This window comes from Chaetodon trifascialis, chromosome 5, assembly GCF_039877785.1.
Source record: "Chaetodon trifascialis isolate fChaTrf1 chromosome 5, fChaTrf1.hap1, whole genome shotgun sequence".
Taxonomy (NCBI): domain Eukaryota; kingdom Metazoa; phylum Chordata; class Actinopteri; order Chaetodontiformes; family Chaetodontidae; genus Chaetodon; species Chaetodon trifascialis.
Genome location: NC_092060.1, coordinates 2681893 through 2689274, shown reverse-complemented (window position 1 = coordinate 2689274; position 7382 = coordinate 2681893). Strand labels below are relative to the sequence as shown.

The 7382-nt window shown below is 44.0% G+C and overlaps 1 pseudogene; it reads left to right on the top strand.

The window, feature by feature from the left end:
* Positions 1 to 642: 642 nt before the first annotated feature.
* Positions 643 to 1917, top strand: LOC139331694 (putative nuclease HARBI1; annotated as a pseudogene).
* Positions 1918 to 7382: the final 5465 nt, after the last annotated feature.

Genomic DNA, 7382 nt, shown 5'->3' with positions numbered 1-7382 from the left:
GTCTTCCACAGCATGGGGACCCTCTGGAGACTTAGGCTCACACCTGTAAGGGAAATTCTCCGTGTTGCTTGTTGAGAGTTGCTAATTCTCTGAAGAATTACAGACTCGGTGTGATGAATCAGGTCTCTTTAATACATGCAGCATGGAGGGAAGACTCATGCAGAGTGTTCTCTCCAGATCTCCACAATGTCTTGACATTTGTACTTTACAACAAAAAAGACAAATGGTTGTCACATACATAGGTTGAATCCCATTTCTCTTTTCTACCCCTACCCCTTAGCCCTACCCCTTGTCCCTTGCCCCTTGAAACAGAGTGCCAAGGGGTAGGGCCGAAAGACAACCCCTTCGAATTGGGACACCCCTTTTGACAGTACGTCATCAGAACGTAAGAGCCGCTGCCTCTTATGTAGGCAGATGCGACAAGCGTTTGCTGGAGATCTCAGGGAATCATGCCGTCTGCTGCTGTGGTAATCTCTGTTGCGTGGGCTATTTGGATCTTTTTACGGTTGTCTGCTGCTAGTCGGAGGAATGAAAGAAACAAGAGACGCCTTTGACGCCTGGGAATGCTGGTGGATCGTTCTATGGTCTGTAGAATTTAATGGAGAACGTTTTTGTGCAATAAAAATAACTGTGTTCCTACCGATGTTAGCATCCTACGTTAGTAGGTTGTGCTCAAAAGCTTGGTAACCTAGCAATAGCATTTGTTACTTTGCATTCTACTGTTTGCTCACTGATCAGTGTGCAGATCTGATAATATGTAGCATGACTGCATTGTAAATGCTATTAATGCCTTCAATTTTTGGGCTGGGGAAAACCCAAATGTCCCCCATATAAAACTATAGTTCAATCCTTCTAACTGAGACTAATGATATGAACATATTTCTGTTTCCAGACTGGTCACCCTACAGCATACTGCAAACTGAACCACAACGTGCCCGTCCTGCGGTTGTGGTTTAATGTGGAGGCAGAGTTGAAGCAGGACCTTTGCCTCAGCAGAAGAGCAATGAACAGTCTGCAGAGGCTACTGCAGAGTGAGCAGGACCATGGCTGGGGAACTCAGCTAGAAGTGCTCATCTATGTTTTCTGGCTGGCTCATGGACTGTCTTATCACGTTGTATCTCGTGTTTTTAATGTGCACAAATCCACAGTCCACCACATCATCCACAAAATAGCAAATGATATATGGATCAACCTGAAGCGTGTCATCTCTTTCCCCCAGATAGGACAGCTTCATGCAGTTGGACAAGGATTTGCCCACCTATCAGGGACCCCTGCATTCAACAATGTTGTGGGTGCAATAGATGGAAGCCACATTAGGATAAAACCACCAGCACGGTACCGAATAGACTATTCAAATTACAAGGGATTCTATTCAGTAAACATGCAGGCAATATGTGATTCCAGTGGAAGATTCCTAGACATTTTTGTTGGTTACCCAGGGTCAGTTCATGACACACGTGTAATGAAGAACAGCAGCTTTTACAGAGGTACCCTCCCACAGGCTACATTTTTCTAGGAGATGGTGGCTATCCGTGTTTGGACACACCAGTCTGCCTGATGACTCATTACAAGGAGCCAGTTAATGGAACAATACAGGGGCGCTTCAATTATCATCACTCCAAAGGCCACAGCATAATCGAAAGGGCTTTTGGAATGATGAAGACCAGGTGGAGGTGTACACTTTTCAAAGCCTTGGAGGTAAAACCAACATTTGCACCTCAGGTTATTGCATCCTGTGCCTTTCTGCACAATGTGTGTCTGGACAATGGGGACGTGCTGGAGCCAGATGAAGATGCTGCACAGGATATGCTAGACCCCCAACCTCCTCGGGAACCCCTGGCTGCTAATGAGAGGTCTGGCAATGCAACAAGAGACCACCTGACTGCTTTGATCTCAGGCAATGTGCAGGCCCCATGAGGATGCTGACTGATCCAGAAATGGACAATGTATATAGTTTTTTTGTTATGCTGCCTCAGGGATGTGTGTTTGAATATCTGACTGATCCAGAAATGGACAATGTACATAGCTTTTTTTTTTGGAATCTTACCTCAGGGATGTGTCAAGTTTATTTATTTATTTATTTATTTATTTATTTATTTTTTCAAATAAATCTGACTGATCCAGAAATGGACAATGTATATAGTTTTTTGTTATCAGACATCAGGCATGTGTCAATGTTTTTTTCTAAATAAATCTATTTTCATGCTAATATCCGTTTCAGGTGTTGTTAATGTTTAGCTGGTGTGATATTCATGCTCACAAACTTGTAGTAGAAAACAATATTGCACTTTATTTGGTAAATGGCATCACATTCAGATGCATTTATGCACTTGTCTTAAAAACATTTTAAGAACTATATTAAAACAAAAAACAACAACAGCCAGCTGTGCCTTTGAGGTAGACATACACAGAAATACACACACAGGACAGCACAGCAAATTATTTCTTAAATTGGTCCTGAGAACAAGTTTTCAGATGGAAACATCAAACAGTGCAAACATACACACAGGAACGAGTGTGATAAGGGGCCATATTGCACAAAAGAAACTGTTAAATTTTGCCAACGAGTTTCTCAAACAGGCTTAAAAAACGCTCTGTTTTCCTCTCACTTTCCTCGTGTCTCTTCTGCTCCTTCTCACTCTCCTGTGCCAGAAAATCCAAGGTGTGGTTTAGCTTCTTCTTCTTTTTTTTGGGTGAAGGGGTTAGGGGCATGTCCACAGTAGCAGTGGCAGTGGTAGGGGCATCAGATGCGGCTGCCTCAGAAGAAGCTGTGGCTGAGGTGGAAGGAGTGGGCTCGATGGTCTCCTAAGAACAAAACAAATGAGAAGGTATTATATTCCTGAAGTAGAGTTCTCAGCTCCTACAAAAAAACAAAACAATGTTATAACATAAATATGAAGTTCATCATTGCAGCGCTAACTGAGAGATTACAGATTACTTTACAATATTACAGTTTAGGCATCACCTTAAATTTCAAGTTGCTTACCTTATATTTCTTTTTAAGATTTTCCCAATTTTTCGATGCTTGTTGGCAGGTGATTTTACCCTCAAGCCCAAGCTCTTTGATCAACGTCCTGTATCACAACACATATGAGGAGTAATGTAAAAAAAATGAAAAGCAAGAAAAAAATAAAACAACAAAAGTATGTATGCCGTCAAGCAAGCTAAAAAAAAATACTCACTCCCAAAGTTGTTTGGCAGCAGCTTTGGATTTGAGAAAACGCTGCTCATTTTCAGCCCTGAATTTTATGAGGCGTCTGGTCTCTGTCCCTGCATAGATAACACACGGATAACTGTGATCTCATGATCTCTGATCTCATATAAACCAGTGATATTAACGTTACTTGGGTTACAACATCCATATAACATGTTAGCACGGATTGGCGCAATTCGTACACAACTTTAATGGAGTTACAGGCTAATGCTACCGTCACTTTCGATTTGTGTATGACATTCCTGCATGTTGTATCCCATAACGCTATCAGTGTAACTGAATACCAGCAGCGAGGTTGCCGAAGTTATTATTGATAACGTTATCACTGGAGACTATCATCAGGGCTGCCCACAGAGCACCGCTAGTGGCATTCAGCCTGGCAACGGTAATCATGTAACTGAAGCCTCGACTACTATCGATTTTTTTCGGGGGATTTTTATGAGGAAAACGATCACTACACATTGAAACAATGTTAAAATAGACAATTAAGTGGTTTTCGTACATTTTAAAACTTTATTCATGGAGAAAATACTTACATTTGTGGCCTTTAATTGTGGAAGCAGCCATCTTGCCGGTCATGCAAGGAATTCTGGGAAATCTGTCGTACCCCTCCGTTTGGAGTGTGCCTCAGAAAAATCTCCATTTGGAGGGGTACATAGCCCTACCACTTCCCCCTACCCCTCCGTCATAATGGGAATTGGGACACCCCTTACCCCTCCGTTTTGCGCGTTCACGTGGAGGGGTAGGGGGTGTCCCAATTCCAAGGGGGAGGGCCAAGGGGTGAAATGGGATTCAGCCATAGTCCTCTTTCTCACCTTAGTGAGAAAGGACCACAAAGACTTTTACAATTCACAGACTGATTCCCAGGATTAGAAAGTCATCTAATTCATACACACCATCAGGGCCTGGAGCCTTGTTTGAGTGGAGTCTCATCAGCTGTCTTCTCACCTGGTCAGCAGTGAAGCACACTATCAAGGTGACAGGTGGGGGAGGGGTGTAGTCCTCAGGTTGGAGTGTAAAGTCTGTCTGGCAGTCTGAGGTGGTGTGAAGAGGGCTCACAAAGGAGGATGGGGGGTGTGAGAAGGAGTAGAATGAGAAGGGGGGGAGTGGATGATGATGGTCGTCGTCCAGGACAGACAGCAGGGGAGTCAGAGGGAGGATGAGCCAGGCCTGAAGTGTCAAATCTATTAAGAAACAGATTTAGTTCATTTGCCTTGTCAACGTTTCCATCTCCATCTTTCCAACTCCTCTGCTGCTTCTCCTGAAGCCAGTGATGGTCCTCATACCACTCCAGACCTCTCTCAAATTGTTCTGCTGGAGTTTCCACTCCAGCTTCCTCCTGTATTTCTTCTTAGCCTCCCTGATTCTCATCTTCAGTTCCTTCTGTATCGTTCTCACCTCCTCCCTGTTGCCAGCTCTGAAAGCCCTCTTCTTGTCGTTGAGGATGCCTTTGATGTCCTTTGTCTGCCACAGCTTGTTATGTGGATAACAATGGACAGTCCTGGCTGGGACAGTGGAGTCCACACAGAGGGTGATGTAGTCCGTGATGTAGTCTTTCACCTCAAAACAGCCTGGCATATGTCTCCTCTGACCATCTTCTCACTGTCCTTGTGGTCGTAGGCTGACTCTTCACTAGAGGCACATAACAGGTAGTGAGGTGCACAAGATTGTGATCTGACCTGCCCAGTGGGGGGAGGGGGGAGCAGTTGTATGCATCGTTGACGTTAGCATACAGCAAGTCCAGGCTTCTCTTCTCTCTTGTGGGACAGCTCACATACTGTGAGAAATTGGGCAGTGTTGTTGCCATGGTGACGTGGTTGAAGTCACCCGAGATAGCAATGAATGCACTCGGGTGTCGAGTTTGCAGACGGGCAACGGCGGAGTGAATGGCGTCACATGCCGAATCGGGTTGGCGGGGGTGGTGGTGTAAACAGCAACGATGATGGCATGTGAAAACTCCCTGGACAAATAATATGGCCTGAGCCCAACGGCCAACAGTTCAATGTCCGGGCTACAAATACGTTCCTTGATGATAATATGACCAGGATTACAGCAATGCTTGTTGACTAGAACGGCGAGCCCCCCCTCCTTTACGCTTACCGCTCTGGGTGCAATCCATGCAACCATGTTTCCTAAAAACAAATCAGACTGTACTCTCGGTACTCCCTCTGACTTCTGGCAAGTGCTGTAAGCTTGTCCATCTTGTTTGCCAGCGACCTCACGTTGCCCATGATGAGAGAGGGGAGACACGGCTTATATCTCCTCTTCTCAATAAGCCTCTGTTGTCTTGACCCAGCTCTTTTTCTCTGCTGATTCTGTCCTCCCCTGCGTCCTGTGTGTTTTCCTTCAGATTTCAGAGGGGATTTCTGATGTTCTGGCCGACAAGCCGGCTGGCCTCAGCGCAATCAGCTGATCCCTGGAGTAAACAACGCGCTGCACATCGGTGCTGTGTCCCAATGAGATTAGTAATTCCAACGTGAAAAAACAAACCAGAACTCTCTCGGCCAACATGTTTGGAGAGGGCACAGCTTCAGAATGACTGTCTTAAAATTTCAAGTATTAATAATAAAGAAAAAAGCTAAAGAATTAGTAAAACTAAGAAACGAAACAGGAGCGACTACAACAGGCTGCATGCACGGTCGGTGCATGCGCACTTCTTATCACTCATTATATTATTAACATTTCAAACTCACCAGTTCAGTAAAATCACAAGGCACACACAAGATTACAGGTTCCCAGCACAAATGCAATGGTCTGGTTCTAAAGTTACAAAACAGCATTCTTAGAACCAGGTAACTGCAAAATATTTGAATCAAAGTAATTGTTTGTTTGGAGACATTGACCTGCAGCTGTTATCCCTCAGCTTCTTTCCCACTCAACTGAGGGAATGAAGTCAGGGCAGCTTATATAGTGCCTTGGGGCATAGGATTGGAGGACTGAAGTCATGTGACCATGTCATATGACATGGTACATTCAAGGACTACAGAGGGTAGGAAAAACCCCTACTGGGCCAAATTTGAGAATTTTAACCCCAGTTACATAATAGTGCTTTGCATTACTGGTCATTAGAAACATTCGACTCTTATATAGTAATCAATTAACTTCACATGCCAATCCCTATGCCCAGGATGTCGGCCAGGCAGCATGATGGCATTGTCTTCTGAGTAGTTTTTTATAAATTCCACAGCTCTGTCGATTTGTTCACGGCTGATGAACCTGGCTGGCCGTGGCTGTGAGCCCCTCTTCCTTAACCGTTGCTATTCACCCAAAGGTGTGTTATTCACACATTATTCAAGCACATCAGGTTGGTGTGTTATTCAAATTAATAGCAGATGCTCACATTACCATATCTAAACCTCCCATTACAGCTTATGATCTATGATCATCTGATCTAACATAAGTTTCGATGTGCATATCATTTGCATTTTAAAATGACAATACTGAGCTAGCTAAAAACAATGTAAGGTATAGCCATAGTATCTAGCATGAAAAAACAGTTTGTAATCCCTGTATGTGACTTCGAATGAATACTAACATAACGTAGATAACTTGGACGTTAATGAAAACTCACCCCATAAGAAAAAGTATTCCTGCAGACTTCATTGCCACCAATCAAATAAGAGGTTCGGGGGTGCTTTCTTTTCATCGGGGGCTTCGTGGTGGATGTAGTCATCTCAGAAGTAACTACTGTCTGTTCACCTGTTCGCCTCAAGGTGTTCAATTATTCTCATGTCCTGCCACTCTCTTTCGGCAGCTAAAGAATCCACCCGTATGTTGCACATAAGCTCTGGACAAAGTTTGCGGCAACACAACTGTGTCCCAAGGAGAGAATTCTCCTTTCTTCTTCTGTAGCATTTGCAGTCAAAGTCACGGATCTTCTCCATTTCTCTGTCTTTATCACCTTCAAATGTTACAGTAGATATAGCTTCTGATATCTAACGCTCCAGGACAAGCCTGAGCCAGCCCTAACTATAAGCTTTATCAAAAAGGAAAGTTTTAAACCTACTCTTAAATGTAAAGACAGTGTCTGCCTCCTGGACAAAGACTGGAAGATGGTTTCACAGGAAGGGAGCTTGATAGCTAAATGCTCTGACTCCTGTTCTGCTTTTTGAGACTTAAGGAACCATAAGTAGACCTGCATTCTGGGAACGCAGTGTTCGAGTGGGGT